The following is a 22,969-nucleotide window of genomic DNA, read 5'->3' as shown; positions in this document are numbered from 1 at the left end:
TACAATAGCGGTGGTATAAAAAAATAACTGTTTGAAAAAGTGTTGTTGTTCTCACCCCTAAAAAAAAAGTAGGGAAAGAAATAATACTTGAAAATCAGTGTTATTTATTTCTCAAAGGTACAATACGCGAGGGTACGATACGACACGATACGATACGATACGATATGATACGACACGACACAATACAATACGATACGACACGATAGGATACGATACGATACGATACGATACGATTCGACACGACACGATATGATATGATACGACACGATACGATACGACGCGATACGATACGATACGATACGATACAATAGTGGTGGTACAAAAAATAATTGTTTGAAAAAGTGTTATTGTTCTCACCCCCAAAAAAAAAGTAGGGAAAGAAATAATACTTGAAAATCAGTGTTATTTATTTCTTAAAGGTACAATACGCGAGGGTACGATACGACACGAAACGATACGATATGATACGACACGATACGATACGACATGATACGATACGACACGATACGATACGATATGCTACAATAGCGGTGGTATAAAAAAATAACTGTTTGAAAAAGTGTTATTGTTCTCACCCCCAAAAAAAAGTAGGGAAAGAAATAATACTTGAAAATCAGTGTTATTTAGTTTTTAAAGGTACAATACGCGAGGGTACGATACGACACGATACGATACGATATGATACGACACGATACGATACGATACGATACGACACGATACGATACGACACGATATGATACGACACGATACGATACGATGCGATACGATACGATACGATACGATACAATAGTGGTGGTACAAAAAATAATTGTTTGAAAAAGTGTTATTGTTCTCACCCCAACAAAAAAAAGTAGGGAAAGAAATAATACTTGAAAATCAGTGTTATTTATTTCTCAAAGGTACAATACGCGAGGGTACGATACGACACGATACGATACGATATGATACGACACGATACGATACGACACGATACGATACGACACGATACGCTACGATATGCTACAATAGCGGTGGTATAAAAAAATAACTGTTTGAAAAAGTGTTATTGTTCTCACCCCCCAAAAAAAAGTAGGGAAAGAAATAATACTTGAAAATCAGTATTATTTATTTCTCAAAGGTACAATACGCGAGGGTACGATACGACACGATACGATACGATATGATACGACACGATACAATACGATACAATACGATACGATACGACACGATACGATACGATACGATACGATACGACACGATACGATATGATACGACACGATACGACACGATATGATACGACACGATACGATACGACGCGATACGATACGATACAATACGATACGATACAATAGTGGTGGTACAAAAAATAATTGTTTGAAAAAGTGTTATTGTTCTCACCCCCCAAAAAAAAATAGGGAAAGAAATAATACTTGAAAATCAGTGTTATTTATTTCTCAAAGGTACAATACGCGAGGGCACGATACGACACGATACGATACGATATGATACGACACGATACGATACGATACGATACGATACGACACGATATGATACGATACGATACGATACGATACGATACGATACGATACGATACGATACGATTCGATACGACACAACACGATACGACACGATACGCTACGATATGCTACAATAGTGGTGGTATAAAAAAATAACTGTTTGAAAAAGTGTTATTGTTCTCACCCCCCCAAAAAAGTAGGGAAAGAAATAATACTTGAAAATCAGTGTTATTTTTTCTCAAAGGTACAATACGCGAGGGTACGATACGACACGATTCGATACGATATGATACGACACGATACGATACGATACAATACGATATGATACGACACGATACGATACGATACGACACGATACGATACGATACGATACGATACAACCCGATACGATCCGATACGATACGATACGACATGATATGATACGACACGATACGATATGACACGATACGCTACGATATGCTACAATAGCGGTGGTATAAAAAAATAACTGTTTGAAAAAGTGTAATTGTTCTCACCCCCCAAAAAAAAAGTAGGGAAAGAAATAATACTTGAAAATCAGTGTTATTTATTTCTCAAAGGTACAATACGCGAGGGTACGATACGACACGATACGATACGATATGATACGACACGATACGATACGATACAATACGATACGATACGACACGATACGATACGATACGACACGATATGATACAACACGATACGATACGACGCGATACGATACGATACGATACGATACGATACGATACGATACGATACGACACGATATGATACAACACGATACGATACGACGCGATACGATACGATACGATACGATACGATACAATAGTGGTGGTACAAAAAATAATTGTTTGAAAAAGTGTTGTTGTTCTCACCCCCCCAAAAAAAGTAGGGAAAGAAATAATACTTGAAAATCAGTGTTATTTATTTCTCAAAGGTACAATACGCGAGGGTACGATACGACACGATTCGATACGATATGATACGACACGATACGATACGATACAATACGATATGATACGACACGATACGATACGATACGACACGATACGATACGATACGATACGATACAACCCGATACGATCCGATACGATACGATACGACATGATATGATACGACACGATACGATACGACACGATACGCTACGATATGCTACAATAGCGGTGGTATAAAAAAATAACTGTTTGAAAAAGTGTAATTGTTCTCACCCCCCAAAAAAAAAGTAGGGAAAGAAATAATACTTGAAAATCAGTGTTATTTATTTCTCAAAGGTACAATACGCGAGGGTACGATACGACACGATACGATACGATATGATACGACACGATACGATACGATACAATACGATACGATACGACACGATACGATACGATACGACACGATATGATACAACACGATACGATACGACGCGATACGATACGATACGATACGATACGATACGATACGATACGATACGACACGATATGATACAACACGATACGATACGACGCGATACGATACGATACGATACGATACGATACAATAGTGGTGGTACAAAAAATAATTGTTTGAAAAAGTGTTGTTGTTCTCACCCCCCCAAAAAAAGTAGGGAAAGAAATAATACTTGAAAATCAGTGTTATTTATTTCTCAAAGGTACAATACGCGAGGGTACGATACGACACGATACGATATGATACGACACGATACGATACGACACGATACGCTACGATATGCTACAATAGCGGTGGTATAAAAAAATAACTGTTTGAAAAAGTGTTATTGTTCTCACGCCCCAAAAAAAAGTAGGGAAAGAAATAATACTTGAAAATCAGTGTTATTTATTTCTTAAAGGTACAATACGCGAGGGTAAGACACGATAAAATACGATACGATATGATACGATACGATACAATACGATACGATACGACACGATACGATACGATAAGATACGACATGATATGATACGACACGAAACGATACGACGCGATACGATACGATACGATACGATACGATACAATAGTGGTGGTACAAAAAATATATAATAATATTTATTTCTCAAAGGTACAATACGCGAGGGTACGATACGACACGATACGATATGATACGACACGATACGATACGACACGATACGCTACGATATGCTACAATAGCGGTGGTATAAAAAAATAACTGTTTGAAAAAGTGTTATTGTTCTCACCCCCAAAAAAATAGTAGGGAAAGAAATAATACTTGAAAATCAGTGTTATTTATTTCTCAAAGGTACAATACGCTAGGGTACGATACGACACGATACGATACGATACGATATGATACGACACGATACGATACGATACGATACGACACGATACGATACGATACGATACGACACGATATGATACGATACGATACGATACGATACGACACGACACGATACGATTCGATACGACACGACACGATACGACACGATACGCTACGATATGCTGCAATAGCGGTGGTATAAAAAAATAAGTGTTTGAAAAAGTGTTATTGTTCTCACCCCTAAAAAAAAAGTAGGGAAAGAAATAATACTTGAAAATCAGTGTTATTTATTTCTCAAAGGTACAATACGCGAGGGTACGATACGACACGATACGATACGATATGATACGACACGATACGATACGATACGATACGACACGATACGATACGATACGATACGATACGAAACGACACAATATGATACGATACGATACGATACGACACGATATGATACGATACGATATGATACGACATGATATGATACGACACGATACGATACGACGCGATACGATATGACACGATACGATACACTACAATAGCGGTGGTATAAAAAAATAACTGTTTGAAAAATTGTTATTGTTCTCAATCACAAAAAACGTAGGGAAAGAAATAATAATTGAAAATCAGTGTTATTTTTTGTCAAAGGTGCAATATGACATGACACGCGATGATACGATAGCGGCATACGATACGATACGACATAATACAGTACATCACGATACGACAAGACACGATACGACACGATACGATACGACATGATACGATATGATACGATACGATACAATAGTGGTGGTAAGAAAAGTAATTGTTTGAAAAAGTGTTATTGTTCTCCCCCCCCCCCAAAAAAAAATGTAGGGAAAGAAATAGTACTTGAAAATCAGTGTTATTTGTTTCTCAAAGGTACAATACGCGAGGGTACGATATGACACGATACAATACGATGGTGAGAAAATTATAATTGAAAAAAGTGTTACTTTTCTCTCCCACAAAAAAGTAACAAAATGATACCGAACGAAACTTAAAAACAACTTAAAATGATTTACGATACAATACGACTTAATACGAAATGAGAGAATTCCGAAGTTTCTTTCCTCGAACTAGGCAACGAAATGATTCGTTTGAAAAACATAATGTTAGAAATCTGGTAGCCAACAAAAGAAAAAAATGGGAAAAACTTGAAATTATTGTAAAATAAAGAAATATGCGGTTTTGCATGAGACAAATAATACTGGTTAAATTTGTTAAATTGTGTATTTTTCTCACCCACAAAAATACAACACAAAATGAAAAACAATACAAAACGATGCGAAGAAAGTCAACCGCGATACCTTCTTGCAAAAACAAAAAAAATTGGCCCCAAAAATAACTATGATTCCAGCTTGAAATTCAATAGAGAGAACATATCTTTTTAAATTAGTAATATTTTTACTGCAAATATTTTTTTTAAAAAGGACAGATAAAGAAAATCGTCAACAAATATATTTTATGGGAAAAGTAAGTGGTAGTGACAAAAAAACAAATGCAATGCCACAGGTTTATTGTCAAGTGTATGCCAAGCCATCACTCTTTGAAAGTTGTTTCTTTGTTGAAATGTTAAGCTTTTTTCCTCCATTCTTGATCTGCATCTCGGGACATGTCATGTGTCACCTTTACAACATTTAGTTCAGCCGTGTCTAATAATGTTTAATTAAATAGTAAGTCCGATCTATAAATGCATCGGCAGGGATTCTGGTGGCTTTATGTCATCTTCAAAAGTTTTTTTTTCCAGCCGTGTCTTGAATTTTAAACAGTAAGTCCGATATTCAACGATCGGCAGTTACACTTCTGATATTTGTGAAGAAGAATTTTTAAAAGTCTAATAGAACCACCAACAGTGACTATATGTATGGCACTATGCCATCTCGAAAAGTAATTCTTAGTCTTGTTTTGCATTAGAAAAAAAGTAAGTCCGATCTTCAACGATTGGCAGGGATACATTATGTCAGCATGTACTTATACTCTTAACTTGTCTTTGATTTAAAGTGAGACCAGTCTGCAACGATTGGCAGAACGTGTATGATATTATATTGCCTTCAGTAGTCATGCATGTATGTATTTGTAAATAGCTTATAGATTTCTGTAGCTTTTTTACCTTCTCTCTTAATACACTTTTGCTTTCATCTTTCCTTTCCTCGTAACTATTTTGTTGGGTGGGATTTCAATAAAATTAAGCCTTTTCTTACCATCTGTGGAGATACGGTGTGACCTAGCCAGGCTGGGTCGAGTTTTCTTTCTCCCTGTAGCTCATTCAGCCAAGAATACACATCTACAAGCGTAAGACTGACTGGATGAGGAGAGGCTGCTTTGTTGGGATGGAAACGAATACCTCCGAGGAACCAGAAGCAGGAAGGAGGACCGACAGATGAACTGAAGACTCTGCTTACAGGGCTACCCAGTTCTGATTTTAAAGGTTGGTTTCCCAACGACGTATAAAAAAGAGAAAAGGATAGTGATGTCAATGTCAAAATACTAAACTGTAAATCATCTACTGGTGTTTTGCTGCTGAATAATTACCTTGCAAGACATTGGAGTTCAGATGTTTAAAAAATACTTTTAATTTTTATTTCAATTTTTATTTTAACAGATGAAACTTATGAACCGGAAGAAGGGAAGAAGAACTACACAAGAACTGACGACCCTACTTGCTGGGATTCCAATTCTGATTTCAAAGGTAAGCTTTTAAAAAGGTTCTCCTCACAAAATGCAGTCATCAAGTCTATTTCTGTAGTTTTCTGCCCACTTTGTTTTGGAGACAAGCCTACCTGGATGAAATGGCAAGATGAAGAAGCTTCTGGTTGAATGTAAAACTAAGGAGTCCAAGGCAGAGAGGATACCTGCTTGCCGGGCTATAACATCTCTGATTTTGGAGGTTTCACTTGTCTGATTAAGTTTCCCCCGTGCAGAATGACTTGATTTTCTCGTCAAAACTGATGCTGAAATGTCTTATTTTGTCTTCATGATTAATATTTTAATAGAAAGCGAAGCTTGGTATACATGGATGACAGTGGCTGTATGAGGATGACCTTGCCCTCCTGACACCACTTCAGCTGAAACTAAGGAGCCGGAAGCAGGGAGGAGGACCAACAGATGAACGGATGACCTGCTTGTAGGGCTTCCCATTTCTGATTTTTAAAGTAAGTTTCAAAAAGGAAAACAGATGAACAATGGTAAATCGTCATAAAAAGATTAGTTTTCACTTGTCTGATTGTTCCCCCCTTACAGATTGAATTACATATCTCATTAATCCAGATTCTTAAATCCTTTCTCTTTGTTTTTGATCTGTTAATAGAAAATGGAACCTAGTATACATGGATGAGAGTGGCTGGATGCAGAAGCTTCTGGTTGAGTATGACCTTGTTCTTCCCATCCCACTTCAGCTGAAAGTAAGGAGCCGGAAGCAGGGAGGAGGACCAACAGATGAACGGATGACCTGCTTGTAGGGCTTCCCATTTCTGATTTTTGAAGTGAGTTTCAAAAAGGAAAACAAATAAAAAATTTAAATTGTCATAAAAAGACTATTTTTCACTTGTCTGGTTAAGTTCCCCCTCGCAGGATGAATTACACATCTTGTCAATCCTGATTCTGAAATGTTTTCTTTTCTCTTTGTTTTTGATCTGTTAATAGAAAATGGAGCCTGTTATTCATGGACAACAGTGGCTTGATGAAGAAGCTTCTGGTTGAGGATGACCTTGCCCGCCTGACACCACTTCAGCTGGAACTAAGTAGCCGGAAGTAGGGAGGAGGACCAAGAGATGAGTGTAGACTCTACTTATTTATACTAGCCGATTGAGAATTTGTGAGGTGGATTTACTAAAAGTAATGATTTAGCACATTGATGTAAAAAGGAGGACAATGCCTGGAGCATTGCCTTAACAGCTACAATCCTGAAACAAAGTCTAAGATTTTCAAAAGGACTCTTCTCATGGAAAAGGAAACACAACTTAGGCCTACGCAAGAAAATATCAAAATAAATGAATGTATCTTTTACTTTGTTGGACAGCCAAACAGGAATTGTTACTAATGTGACCTAGTTTGCCTAGGCCGAGAAGTTTTTTTTTTATTTTACAGGATGGAGATTGTCATAGGGTACATCTCAAGCCTTTAATTGAGGAGAGTGAAAGATGTCAGACAACCGGAAGCAGGGAATGACTGCTGAGCCTACTTGCTCAACATGACATCTGTGATACATGAGGCAAGTGTAACCCCCCCCCCCCAAAAAAAAAAGAAAAATTGAATGTTGAATTTTGAATCTTGAAAAGTTCAACAGTATGACAAACCAGTTAAAATTGTCAATTTTAATACTGTGCTTTTGGTCTTTTTACTTTTTACAGATTCACCAAGATGCCAACCGTCAAACAGCAGCCTATACGGAGATGGCTTGCCAGCTAACGCTAACACCCCCCCCCCATCAGAACAAAAAATCAATTAAAATTTACTCCCACAAATGAAATTGGAACTTTAACTCTGACTTTGGACTAAGCAAAATGTTAAGAGGCTATATGGGACACCCTACCTTGCCTAATTGATGAGCCTGCCTCATGCACTTAAAAAAACGGTGGTCACTTTAAATAAAATTCAAACCTTTTCAGTAAAACAACATCAAGACATGGAAATTACACTGTGCTTATGTTTTTGTTTGCATGTTCGCATGATTTCACTGTTCCCTTTTGGCATGTGTTGTTCCTGCACGTTTTTTCATATCGCACCTTTTTGTTTTTAAGAAGCAAAAAGATAACCACAGTGTATGGCCATAGTCTGACAATTATTACATTAAAAAACTCAAAACATGTTAAGCTATTAATTGAAAACTAATCATTGAAAATAACTAAAATGAAATCAACAGCATTTCATTGCATAATGTATTTTGAGGGGGGGGGGGGGGGTTCATCCCATAGCCTTCGACATAAAAAAATCTGGAAAAAAGCAGAACTTTGTTGGTCAAGTTGGTGGTATTGATATTTTTTCAGGGAGGTGGCTTTTTAATCAGAAAGCCTCCCTTTCAACAATGAAAAACACTGACTTATTGAAATATTCAAATAATTGTTTGCAGTGAGATTCCTTCTATCATTTTCCTTAACTTACTATTGACCATCCTAAATCAAACGAGGATGACAACGGATACCTCTGATGAGGAAGAAGCCACTGGTTGAGGATGACCTCGCACTCCCCGTCCCAGGAGCCAGAAGCAGGGAGGAGGACCAACAGATGAACTGATGATTCTGCAGTGAGCTAGCCATTTCTGATTCTTAAGGTTAGTTTCCTCTATAAGAAGAGAAAAGAAAAGAAGATGATGCCACAAATGAAAAGGCTAGTTTATCTCCTTTTCAGCTTAATTGCCTTATATGATAATGACACGAGTGCAGATTATTTTGAAATTAAACTAAACTTTGTTTCGCTATTTTTTTCTATCATGTTTAGAAGCGTGGATGAGTCTTGGATTGATGGAGACTTGGAGATGCCGAATTTGGAGACACACCAAACTACCATCACAGATGTACCTTTAGGAATCGAAAGCAGTGAGGAGGACCGACACATGAACTGAAGACCCAGCTTACTGAGCTAGCCATTTCTGATTTTCAAGGTTAGTTCCTCCAAAGAAAAGGAAGATGGTGTTATAAAGTAAAAAGAACCATCGGTAACTCATCCGTCGGTATTTTGCTGCTGTATTGCCTTGCAAGATAAAATGTCTTGAGTTACCCGAGTATAACATTAAACTGTTTTGGCCTTTTGTTCTCCAAATAATTTATTCTATTTAGAAACCTGGCCGAGTATTGATGAGGACCTGGATGGAGAGTCTGTTTGTTGACTTGATGCCTGAAACCATCATCACATATGACCGAGGAACCGGAAGCAGGGAGGAAGAACGACAGAAGAACGGAAGACCCTGCTTGCTGGGCTCTCCATTTCCGATTTTTACAGTAAGTTGAAATAAGAGCTACAAATAGATAATAGAATAATGTCCTATCAAGACTAGTTTTTCACTTTTCTGGTCAGGTTCTCTCTTGCAGAATGAAGTGCGTCTCTTGCAAAATCCTGATTCTGAACTGTTTTCTTCTGTCTTTGTTTTTGACATTTTAATAGAAAATGGAGCCTGTCATACCTGGATGAGAGTGGTCAGATGAAGGGGCTTCTGTGTTTACGGCTGACTTTGCCCTCCTCACCCCACTTCTGCTGACACGAAGGAGGAGGAAGCAGAGAGGAGAACCTTTAGAGGACTGAACATTAGCCACACTACTTGGGATATTATCCAAAAGTTTATCATAGGTTTATAGCTTGAAAAAAAACTACTTATGTGACTTATTATTCAACGAGGAGGACAAGGAAGAACTGAGATGTCACAGCGTCACAACTCAGTGATGACGAACTGCAACATTAGCCACACTACTTGGAATATTATCAAAAAGTTTATCATAGGTTTATAGTTAAAAAAAGACTACTTACATGACTTATTATTCGACGAGGAAGACAAGGAAGAACTGAGATGCCACAGTTTCACAATTCAGTGATGTCGAACTGCAATGGACATTAGTCACGCTACTTGGAATAAATCTAAAAGCCTTATAATTTGGTTGATCATAAGTTTTAAGTTTAAAAAAAAGACTGCTCATGTAATTTATTATTCGATGAGGAAGACACAGAAGAACTGGGATGTCACAGCATCTGGGGCGCTGTCCTTATCCACATTTAAAAAAACAAGTAAAACCTTCCAAAGAAAACAAGATTCAAAAACTCTTGAGTCATCAAAAGGGACATTGGCTGATACTTGTTTGTATGAACATTAAGAAAGAAACAGATACCATCCTGCCCGATAATCAACATAAAAATCATTAGAGAGTCAAACTATAATTTGTGACCTGAAGAAAAAGAGGTTGCTCTTTGAAAAGGTCAATCATCACTTTATAGCCCAGAGTAATGACATTGTTTCTGAATTGCTCCCTGTGTATGATGTGATTTTCCCTGTGTACGGTGTGATTATTTCTTGTGTTCAGTGTGATTATTCCTTGTGTGCCGTGTGATTATTTCTGTGTATGGTGTGATCATTTCTGTGTATGGTGTGATTATTCCCTGCGTAGTGTATTTTCTTCTAGTATTTTTTGATAAACTCCAACGAAAATAGCGCAAAATCAAAACTAGAGAGAAATAAATAATACTTGAAATCAGTGTTATTTATTTTCTCAAAGTTACAATACGATACGATACGATACGATACGATTGGGTACGAAACGATACGAACGATACAATACGATACGATAATGTTGGCGAGACAAAAATATTTCGAAAAGTGTTATTTTTCTCACAAAAAAGACGGTCCAAAAAAAAAAGATTTACGGTACGATACGATTATACGAGAGCGGTGAACTTCGAATTTTTTTGTCCAAAAATTCAGCCGTGAAAGTTAAAGAAATTAAACTGGAAATCATGCGAACAACAAAAGAAAGAAATGCGAAGAAAAATTAAATTCCGGTATATTAAAACAAAGCGGAGGTGAGACGAAATGCATGAAAGAAAGAAATGATACTTGAAAATCATTGTTATATTTTTTTTCTCGAGAGGCTATATGACACGCCACGCCACGATACGACACGATACGATAGCGGTGGTGAGCAAAAATAATGTTTGGAAAAAGTGTTATTGTTCTCACCCATAAAAAAAGTAGAGAAAGAAATATTACTTGAAAATCAGTGTTATTTATTTCTCAAAGGTACGATACGATCCGACATGATCCGACACGATACAATAGCGGTGGTGTGAAAAATAATACATGTATTAGGAAAAAGTGTTATTTTCTCACCCATAAAAAATGTAGGGAAAGAAATAATACTTGAAAATCAGTGTTATTTATTTCTCAAAGGTACAATACGCGAGGGTACGATACGACACGATACGATACGACACAATACGATACGACACGATACCGGTCGTGAGGAAAATAATATTTGGAAAATTGATACTCGCCCAAAAAAATGTAGGGAAAGAAATAATACTTGAAAATCGGTGTTATTTATTTCTCGAAGTGAGGGATGACTCGCCACGCCATGATAAGACACGCCATGATACGACACGGTACGATACGACACGATGCGATACGACACGATACGTGTTATAAAAAGTGTTATAATTCGGCAAAAAAAATTCAGCCTGAAAAAATCATGCAACCAACAAAATAAAATAAATGGGACGAAAATTGAAGTTATGGTAGAATAAAAAAGCGGCTGAGCACGAGACAAATAACATTTGTTAAAACAGTGTTATTTTTCTCACCCACAATAATGCAACACAGCATGTAAAACAATACAAAATGATACGAAATAAGTCAATCGCGATACCTTCTTGCAAAACCAATGGCCACGAAAATAACTGATTCCAGCTTGCAACTCGAGAAAAAAACAGAAATTTTTAAATCAGTAAGATTTCTACTGCAAAAAAGTGAAACAAAATAAATAAGGACAGACTAAAGTAAAGAAATCGGCTACGAATTTATTTGATTGGGAAAAAAAGCGGTAGTGACAAGAAAAACCAGTCATGCCGCATGTTTATTGTCAAGTGTATTGCCAAGCCATCTCTCCTCGCGATTTGTTTTTTCGTCGAAATGTTCAGATTTCTTCCTTCATTCTTGATCTGCATCTCATGACATGTCACGTGTCACCTTCAAAAGATTTAGTTTAGCTGTGTCTTTTAGTTTTTAATTAATTAGTAAGTCCGATCTATAAATGCATCGGCAGGGATTCCTGTGGCTTATAGTCACCTTCAAAAGTTTTCTTTCCAGCCGTGTCTTGATTGTAAACCAGTAAGTCCGATGTTCAACGATCGGCAGTAAAACTTCTGATATTTGTCTCCTTCAGAATGTTTATTTTTGTTGATAGGTATTGTAGCACTATGCCGTCTCCAAAAGTAACTTTTAGCCCCATTTTGAATTAGAGAAATATTGTAAGTCCGATCTTCAACAATCGGCAGGGAAACACTTGTGGCATTATGTCGCCTTCGATTGAGAGTAAGTCCAGTGTGCAACGGTTGGCAAAAGCGTTAGACATTATTGTCTTCAGTATTCATACATGTATATTCATGTATTAATAGCATTAATGGATTTGTCAAAGTGAGCCCCATCGATTTGCAGCTTTTTATTTCTTTTTTCTCCCTCATAATAATTATGACTATTGTGTTGGCCGGGTTTAAAATAAGTACCGGGAGTCTTTTCTAACCATGGTAGGCTAGGTAGGCTGGGTCGAGTTTTCTTTCTCCCTGTAGCTCATTCAGCCAAGAGATGAACATGCAAGCGCGAGACTGAACGGATGAGGAGATGCTGCTTTGTCAGGATGGAAACGAATCCTTCCGAGGAACCGGAAGCAGGGAGGAAGACCGACGGACGAACGGATGACTCTGCTTGCAGGGCTACCCATTTCTGATTCCTAAGGTAAGTTTAAAAAGAAGTTCCTCTCACATAATTATTGCATCTGTCATCAATTCTTTTTGTTAAATCTCCTTTCCCCTTTCTTTTTGATTTTCTTAATAGAGGAAGGAAACTAGAATACATGGATGAAAATGGACAGATGAAGAAGCTTCTGGTTGAGGATGACCTTCCCTCCACATCCCACTTCAGCTGGAACTAAGGAGCCGGAAGCAGGGAGGAGGACCAACAGATGAACGGATGATCTGCTTGTCGGGCTGCCCATTTTTTATATTTTAAAAGTAAGTTTCAAACAGGAAAACAGATGAATGGTAATCTGTCATAAAAAGACGATTTTTCACTAGTCTGGTGAAGTTACCGCTCACAGGATGAATTACATATCCCGTCAATCCTGATTCTGAAATGTTTTCCTTTCTCTTTGGTTTTGATCTTTTAATAGAAAATGGAGTCTGGTAGACATGGATGAGAGTGGCTGGATGAAGAAGCTGCAGGTTGAGGATGCCCTTGCCCTCCCCACCCCACTTCAGCTGGACCTAAGGAGCCGGAGGCAGGGAGGAGGACCAACAGATGAACGGATGACCTGCTTGTCGGGCTTCCCATTACTTATTTTAAAAGTAAGTTTCAAACAGGAAAACAATGAATGGTAATCTGTCATAAAAAGACTATTTTTCACTAGTCTGGAGAAGTTACCGCTCACAGGATGAATTACATATCCTGTCAATCCTGATTCTGAAATGTTTTCTTTTCTCTTTGGTTTTGATATTTTAATAGAAAACGGAGTCTGGATGACTCCGGAACAAAGGAGCCGGAAGCAGGAAGGAGGACCAACAGATGAACGGATGACCTGCTTGTCGGGCTTCCCATTCCTGAGTTTGAAGTACGTTTAGAAAAGGAAAGCAAATGAACAATCATATGGTAAACTGTCATAAAAAGACTAATTTTTACTTGTCTGGTCAAGCTCCCCCTCAGAATGAATTACATATCTCGTCAATCCTGATCCTGAAATGTTTTCTTTTCCCTGTTTTTGATCTTTAAATAGATAATGAAGCCTGGATGATAGTAGCTAGGTGAAGAAGCTTCTGGTTGAGGATGACCTTGCCCTCCCCATCCCACTTCAGCTGGATCTAAGGAGCCGGAAGAAGGAAGGACCAACAGATGAGCGTTGACTCTGCTTATTGAACTGCCGTTTGAGAATTTGTGAGGTAGATTTACTAAACCAAAATTAGAGGTCACACATTGATGTAAAAAGGAGGACAATGCCTGGAGCATTGCCTTCACAGCTACAATCCTGAAACAAAGTGCAAGAGTTTGTAAAGGACATGGATAAGGAAGCACATTTTACACAAGAACATATAAAAATAAATGAAAGTCTCTTTTACTTTGTTCCTAGCCAAATAGGAATTGTTACTTATGTGACCTAGTTTGCCTAGGCCGAGAAGCTTTTTTTATTTTACAGGGTGGAGATTGTCATAGGAAACATCTCAAGCCATTACTTCAGGAGAATGAAAGATGTCTGGCAACCGGAAGCAGGAAACTACTGATGAGTCTACTTGCTCAACATGACATCTGTGATACATGAGGTAAGTGTACCCCCCCCCACCCCAACAAAAATTGAATGTTGAATTTTGAATCTGGAAAAGTTTGACAGTGTGACAAGCCTGCTTAAATTGTCAATTTAATGCTGTGCCTTTTGGTTTTTATACTTATTTGCAGATTCGCCAAGATGTTAGCCATCAACGACATAGGAAGATGGCTTGCCGGCTACCGCTGCCAAGCCCACTACTTACCAGAACAAGAAATTAATTAAAACCACCAGCCCCCACCCCTTACCAGAACAAGAAATTGATAAAAATTCACTGCAACAAATGAAATTAGAATATAATCCCTGACTTTGGACTAAGTACATTTTTTAAGGCTATGGGACACCCCCATCCTGCCTAGTTGAATCAGCCTGCCTCATGCACTAACAAAACGGTGCTCAAACCTTTGAGAATTCTTTTCAGACAAAAATCATCAAGACATGGAAATGACACTGTGCTTATGTTGTTGCTTTTGTTTGCATGTTCGCATGATTTCACTGTTCCATTTTGGCATGTGTTGTTCCTGCATGTTTTAATATCATATCGCACCTTTTTGATTTCAAGAAGCAAAAAGATAACCACAGTGTATGGCCATAGTCTGACAATTATTACATTCAAAAATTCTAACATATTAATCTAAATTTAAATAATTCAAAATAGTTAAAATGCCATCAACATCACTTCAATGCGTCATTATTTTGATGGGGGGGGGGGGGGGTCATCCCGTAGCCTTTGTCTCCCTTTCGCACCTTATTCTTTGATGTCACCAAAAAAAATCTGACAAAAAAATTAAAAGAAATGGCCCCCTCCTCATTCTTGAAACATTTTTTTCAGGGGATTGGCTTTTTAGTTGGAAAGCCTCCCTTTTAAAAATGAAAAACACTTATTTGTTAAAGCATTTGAATAATTGTCTGCAGTAAGGTTTCTACTATCGTTTTCCTTAACTTACTATTGTCTTTCGTAAATCAAATGACGATGTTAACGAATACATCTGAGGAAGAAGCCACTGGTTGAGGACGACATTGCACTCCCCGTCCCAGGAAACCGGAAGCAGGGAGGAGGACCAACAGATGAACTGATGATTCTGCAGTGAGCTAGCCATTTCTGATTTTCAAGGTTAGTTTTCTCCAAAAGAAAATAACAGAAAAAGAAGATAATGCCACAAATGAAACGGCTTGTTTGTATCTCCTGTGCAGCTTAATTACCTTGCAAGATAATGACACGAATGCAGATTATCTTGAATTTAAACTTGACATTGTTTCCACATTTGTTTTTATCATGTTTAGAAGCGAGGATGAGTCTTGGATTGATGAAGACTTGGAGATGTTGTTTGTTGATTTGACACACCCCAACCATCACAGACGTACCTTAGGACCCAGAAGCAGGGAGGAGTGAGGACCGACAGATGAACTGAAGACCCTACTTACTGAGCTAGTCATATCTGATTTTCAAGGTTAGTTTCCTCTGAAAGGAAATAAAAAAGGAAGACAGTGCCATAAATTGAAGGAACCATCAGTAACTTATCTGGTGGTGTTTTGCTGCATAATTGCCTCGCAAGATAACGTCCAGAGTGCAGAGTTCTTTTGTGTGTATTATATTGAACTGTTTTGGCCTTTTGTTTTCATATGATGAAGACCTGGAAAGTCTGTCTGTTAACTTGACACCTGAAACCATCATCACGGATGACCGAGGAACCGGAAGCAGGGAGGAAGAACGACAGAAGAACGGAAGACCCTGCTTACTGGGCTCTCCATTTCTAATATTTTAGGTAAGTTTGAAAAGGTCAACTAATGGATAATAGAATAACCAGAAGAGTAAGAAATAGTCTACATGTGACATTATTAATGTCACATTTAGACTATTTTTTACTCTTCTGGTTAAGTTCCCTCCCGCAGAATGGTGTATCTCTTGTCAACAAGGATTCTGAATTGTTTTCTTCTGTCTTTGTTTTTGATATTGTAATAGAAAATGGAGCCAGTCATACCTGCATGAAAGTGGCTAGATGAAGACGCTTCTGGTTGAGGCTGACTTTGCCCTCCTCATTCCACTTCTGCTGACGCTAAGGAGGAGGAAGCAGGGAAGAGAACCAACAGAGGACTATGGACTCTGCTTGCTGAGCTTGCTAGGAATCCACTACAAACTTAGAAACTTTGACAGTGTCTGACACACTTCTTTATGGAGTGAAACCCCCATCGAAGAATTGGGCAAGAAACTTCATTATAATTGAAAGAAATATTTGAACAGTCAATGACATTCCTAGAGATGAGATGAACATAAATGGCAACATCTGGAACGAACGAAGTCGGAAGGCTGAAAAGGCTTTATGCCTGATATATTTTATCGTTGAATCGTCAATGACATTCCAAGAAAATATCATTCAGTAAAGACGAACTGCAACGAACAAAAGTCACACTACTTGGAATATTATCCTGAAGCCTTAAATTAGGTTTATCATAAGTCTACGGTAAAAATTAAAACACGACTGCTGATAAAATGTTAAATTCCAGGAGGAAGACGAGGAAGAACTGAGATGTAACAGTGCCTGGTGCGCTGTCATTGTACAATTGGTATTGGATTTCATAAATTTTTCTTGAGCAAACACGATTTACAAGAAACAAAACTTGAGCAATAACACTATGGACAATGTTGGCCATGACCATTGAGAAAGAAACGGAATCCATCCTGTCCAAGAAACCCCCCCCCCCCCCCGGCAAATATAATAAAGAAATAATTGTACAGTCGGTTTTATTAGAACTGTCTGTTAACCAAAGAAAGTGAATTTCCTCTTTGAAAAAGTGATGATTGAAAGTAAGAAGAAAAAAAATCTTCAGTCATTATTTTAGCCACGATTTGCATGCCCTCTGTGTATGGTGTGATTATTCCATGTGTATGGTGTGATTATTTCATGTGTACTGTGTGATTATTTCATGTGTACGGTGTGATTATTTCATGGGTACGGTGTGATTATTTCCGGTGTTATGCGTTTCTTCCAGTGATTTTTGAAAATCCTAGTCATACTTTTCACAGATCTCTGACAAAAACAGAATAAAATCAAAGTTGTAGAGAAAGAAATAATACTTAAAATCAGTGTTACTTATTTCTCAAAGGTACGATATGATAGCGGTATTGAGAGAAGTTATATTTTAAAAAGTGATCTTTTTCTCACTCAGAAAACGAAAGAAATTAAATGATGTACCGGTACAATGCGATGCGAAATGACACATCCAGGGAATTTGGATTCTTCCTTGTAAAATTCGGCCACGAAAATGAGTTAATCGGACACGTTTGAAAAAAAAATATCACGCAACGAAAATAATTATTAAGGTTAACACAAAGCGGCGGTGAAATAAAAGTATTTGAAAAATGGTATTTGTTTCCCATCCCCAAAAAAAGAAAAAAAGAAGTGATACTGGAAAAATCGGAGTTATTTATTTCTTAAAGGTGGATACGACATTGCACGATACTACAAAATACGATACGATACAACACGATGCGATACACCACGATACGTTACGATACGTTACGATACGATGCAATGCGATTAGCGGTGGTGAGAAAAATAACAATTAACAAAATGATACTAAAGGAAACAAGATAACAACAAAATGATTTACGACATGATACGAAATAGGTTAATTTCCGGTCTTTTTTTTTCATCGAAAAACTCGGGCCATAGTGTACTTGCCACCATCTCTCCTCGCGAATTGTTATTTCAAAATGTTCAGCTTTCCTCCACTCTTGATCTGCATCTCAGGAAATGTCATGTGTCATTTTCAGAAGATTTAACTCGGCTGTGTATTATAATTAATCAGTAAGTCCGATCTGTAAATGTATCGGCAGTGATACCTGTGGCTTATATGTCAACTTTCAAAAATAATTCCCAGGCATGTCTTGTATTTTAAACAGTAAGACCGATTTTCAATGATCGGCAGTAACAACTTTGTTATTTTGTCTCCTTCAGAACCGGCGGTGACACACCACTATGCCGTCTTCAAAAGTGTTTTTTAGTCCCCTTTTTTATTAGAAAAGAAATGTAAGTCCGATCTTCAATGATCGGCAGGGATGCACTTTGGCATTAAGTCGCCTGATTGTCGCCTTAACTGTCTTCAATTTAGAGTAAGTCCAGTCAGCAGGGATTGGCAGCTAGAACTCATTCGACATTATTGCCTTCAGTAGTCATACATATGTGCCCTTGTATTTGTACCTTTTTGGATTTATCAAAGTAAACGTGAACAATATGCAGCTTTTTTTAAAAACAATTTTGCTTCTTTCTTTTTTTCTCATAATAAATATTTTGTTGGCCCAGATTGTCATCAAATAAGCTCTTTTCTAACCATCTGTAGAGATACAGTGTGACCTAGCTAGGCTGGGTCGAGTTTTCTTTCTCCCTGTAGCTCATTCAGCAAAGAATGAACATCTACAAGCCTAAGACTGACTGGATGAGGAGAGGCTGCTTTGTCAGGATGGAAACAAATCCCTCCAAGGAACCGGAAGCAGGGAGTAGGACCAAAGGATGAATTGATGACGCTGCTTTCAGGGCTACCCATTTCTAAATTTCAAGGTTGGTTTCCTCTAGAAGCAAAAAGGACAATGATGTTAATGTTAAAAGACTAAGTGTAAAACTTGTGGTGGTATTTTGCTGTTTAATTGCCTTGCCAGAGGTTGGAGTTCAGATTTTTAAATGTTTTCAGTAAACTTTCTTTCAACAGATGAAAATAGGAACCGGAAGCAGGGAGGACAATCGACAGAAGAACTGACGACTCTGCTTGTCGGGCTTCCCATTTCTGATTTTTGAAGTAAGTTTCAAAAAGGAAAATTAATGAACAATGGTAAACTGTCATAAAAAGACTTTTTTCACTTGTCTGGTTAATTTCCCCATCACAGAATGAATTACATATCTCATCAATCTCAATTCTAAAATGTCTTCTTTTCTCTTTGTTTTTGATCTGGTTATAGAAAATGGAGCCTGGTATACATGGATGAGAGTGGCTGGATGAAGAATCATCTGGTTGAGGATGACCTTGCCATCCCCACCCCACTTCAGCTGGAACTAAGGAGCCGGAAGCAGGGAGGAGGACCAACAGATGAACGGATGACCTGCTTGTTGGGCTTCCCATTTTATATTTTTCAAGTAAGTTTCAAAAAGGAAAAATGAACAATGGTAAACTGTCATAAAAAAGACTATTTTTCACTTGTCTGGTTAAGTTTGCCCTCGCAGGATGAATTACATATCTCATCAATCCTGATTCTGAAATGTCTTCTTTTCTCTTCATTTTTGATCTGTTAGTAGAAAATGGAGCCTGTTATACATGGACGAGAGTGGCTGGATGAAGAATCATCTGGTTGAGGATGACCTTGCCCTCCCCACCCCACTTCAGCTGGATCTAAGGAGCCGGAAGCAGGGAGGAGGACCAACAGATGAACGGATGACCTGCTTGTCGGGCTTCCCATTTTTTTTTTTTGAAGTAAGTTTCAAAAAGGAAAACAAATGAACAATGATAAACTGTGTTAAAAAAGACTATTTTTCACTTGTCTGGTTAAATTCCCCCTCGCAGGATGAATTACATATCTCATCAATCCTGATTCTGAAATTTCTTCTTTTCTCTTCATTTTTGATCTGTTAATAGAAAATGGAGCCTGTTATACATGGATGACAGTGGCTAGATGAAGAAGTTTATGGTTAAGGATGACCTTGCTATTCCTGCCCCACTTCAGCTGGAACTAAGGAGCAGGAAGCAGGGAGGAGGACCAACAGATGAGTGTTGTCTCTGCTTATTGAACCTGCAGTTTGAGGTTTTGTGAGGTGGATTTACTAAAAAATAATGATTTAACACATTGATGTAAAAAGGAGGGCAATGCCTGGAGCATTGCCTTAACAGCTACAATCCTGAAACAAAGTACAAGACTTTTTAAAAGACTCTTCTCGTGGATAAGGAAGCACAACTTACACAAGAAAATATAAAATAAATGAAACTCTCTTTTACTTTGTTGCCAGCCAAGCAGGAATTCTTACTAATGTGACCTAGTTGGCCCAGGCCGAGAAGTGTTTTTTTTTTTATTTTACAGGATGGAGATTGTCATCAGAAACATCTCAAGCCATTACTTGAGGAGAATGAAAGATGTTTGGGAACCGGAAGCAGGGACCAACAGATGACTGACAAGCCTGCTTGCTGATTATGTCATTTCTGATTCATGAGGTAAGTTTATCAGCAAATTAAACAAATAGAAAGAACCCCCAAACAAAATTAAAACAATGACAACAACCCCAAGAACAAAAATAAAGTGAACACATTTCTGATCATGTACCATGTAGATGCTTATAGACTAATCTGTTGAATCCTAACATGTTCCTCTGCAGGCGCGGTTCTACGGGGGGCTAGGGGGGGGGGGGGCTGTAGCCCCCCAAATTTTGTCTAGCCCCCCCAAAATAAATTCCGTTAAAAAAAAAAATTGCATTAGCAAAAAGAAGGATTGTGATGTACTAGCGAACGGTCTCCCACTAAAGAAGAAATAGCCGTGACAAGGGTGCATTAGTTAATATAGTATGAATGATTTTAGGATTTTATTGGCGCTCCCCATTGAAAATATGGCATGAGCCCCCCCCCCCCCCCCCCCCCCCATTGATTTTCGGAGGCCTAAGTGTCTGGAAAAAATAACCGGTCAACATTTCAGCACGCCTCCCTGAAAAAATTCTGGATCCACCGTGGTAGCCCCCCAAAATATTGGTTCTAGAACCGCGCATGTTCCTCTGGTACTTGTTTAACTCTTTCAGAAGATGATGACCACCAAGCCCAGATGAGACTGACTAGATGAGCAAGAGGATGTTCCATCCTGACGAGGATACCCCTACCCATAGTGATGAAACAGAAGATCTGGAGGTAAGGAAGATAACCATGCAGGCGATCCGCTCTGTTTGCTCAGCTTGCAGTTTCTGATTTTTGAGGTTAATTCTCCCTGAGAGGTAAGAAAGATGGCTAGAATGATAAAAAACAAAAAATGTAATCTTTAATTGAGACTTTTTCTACTTAAATAATTTTGGGTCCCAATCAAAAAAAAGATACATGTATTTCATAAAAATACATAGATTGCTTTTCTGGTGGACGTGAAGGATCCATAATTATTGTAATTGATTTCACTTTTGTTTCATATTTTCTGATGTATTCAGTTCTCTCTTTTAAATGTTTTAGAAGATGACGACCATGCATTGATACAGTTGATGAGTGAGAGGCTGATGTAGCTGTATCAACGCCTGTCTCTGATGAACCTGAGGAACTGGAGACAGGGAGAACACCTATTTCTGAGGTAAACTGACCCATGAAAATGAACCAATCAGTAACCCGTGTTTGGTTCAGTCTCATCAATCAGCTACAGGTTGGAACAAAAAGAAGGAAACTCACTTTTGACAGGAATGGTAACCTACTTATACTTAACTTATTTGAACTTTTTGATAAAGTAGTGAAGTATAGGTCTTCAACCATACATGGTGAAAAAATCTTTAAAAAAAAATATATTGTTATTGTGATTGTTTGAATACAAGTCACCAAAAACACTGTTGTCCACATGTAAGTCAAGTGTATTGTTTTTTTTTCTTCAAATCAAGCTCCGGAGCTCAATCAAATGGATGGATTAAAGCCATCTTTGGCACTTGAATTTTTTAAACTACCACATCTCAGAGACAAACGTGCATTTGTAATCATTTTTTTCGTCACTTACGTTGAAGAAAAATGTTTTAACACCTTTAAATTGAATTTTTGAACTATGCTGAACAAGCAGGTTAAACTTGCTGTCAAAAGTGGGTTTCCTTCTTTTTGTACCACTTTGTATAATGTTTTTACTTAGGTGATAATTTGCTATTTCCAGAAAACAAAAAGTACATGTAATAGTTAACTGCTTTGTGAGTCACATGGTTTGGCCTTCTGCTGCTGCAAGAGTGTTATGCTTCCACAAATGTGACTGTGTGACTGACCTATTAAAATTATTTATTTAATGCCATGTTTTTGATCTTCATACTTTTTGTAGATTCGCCAAGCTTAGCCACCAACGACAGCAGATACAGAGATGGATTGCCAGCTGCCGCTTGTGTACCCCCTTCCCTTTGACCACAGAATAAATAACAAATTAAATGTCCCCTCAAAAATTGAAAGAAGATTGTAATCTGTGAACTTTGGAATTTGCTGATAAACTTTTG

General features: G+C 37.9%; 3 long non-coding RNA genes across 6 annotated transcripts; all 3 read left to right on the top strand.

Moving 5' to 3' along the window:
- Window positions 1-5,139: 5,139 nt before the first annotated feature.
- Window positions 5,140-20,229, top strand: LOC119728651. Of its 3 annotated transcripts, none has more exons than XR_005271110.1 (6): window positions 5,140-6,205; window positions 6,380-6,466; window positions 6,771-6,929; window positions 7,085-7,259; window positions 19,738-19,912; window positions 20,072-20,229. It is a non-coding gene; the product is annotated as an uncharacterized LOC119728651 (long non-coding RNA). The 3 variants fall into 3 exon arrangements; XR_005271109.1 differs by having other exon boundaries at window positions 20,069-20,229; XR_005271108.1 differs by lacking the exons at window positions 19,738-19,912; window positions 20,072-20,229 and adding an exon at window positions 7,420-7,963.
- Window positions 8,701-13,476, top strand: LOC119728650. Its single transcript, XR_005271107.1, has 5 exons — window positions 8,701-9,046; window positions 9,214-9,376; window positions 9,552-9,713; window positions 9,877-13,207; window positions 13,307-13,476. It is a non-coding gene; the product is annotated as an uncharacterized LOC119728650 (long non-coding RNA).
- LOC119728649 lies at window positions 13,639-17,289 on the top strand. Of its 2 annotated transcripts, XR_005271106.1 has the most exons (8): window positions 13,639-13,815; window positions 13,973-14,078; window positions 14,241-14,403; window positions 14,658-14,781; window positions 14,915-15,897; window positions 16,068-16,234; window positions 16,416-16,549; window positions 16,747-17,289. It is a non-coding gene; the product is annotated as an uncharacterized LOC119728649 (long non-coding RNA). The 2 variants fall into 2 exon arrangements; XR_005271105.1 differs by having other exon boundaries at window positions 14,241-14,781.
- Window positions 20,230-22,969: the final 2,740 nt, after the last annotated feature.

The sequence above is a fragment of the Patiria miniata genome, unplaced genomic scaffold, assembly GCF_015706575.1.
Source record: "Patiria miniata isolate m_02_andy unplaced genomic scaffold, ASM1570657v1 HiC_scaffold_20, whole genome shotgun sequence".
NCBI lineage: Eukaryota > Metazoa > Echinodermata > Asteroidea > Valvatida > Asterinidae > Patiria > Patiria miniata.
The sequence above is the reverse complement of the archived record's forward strand: the minus strand, read 5'-3'. Positions and strand labels throughout refer to the sequence as shown.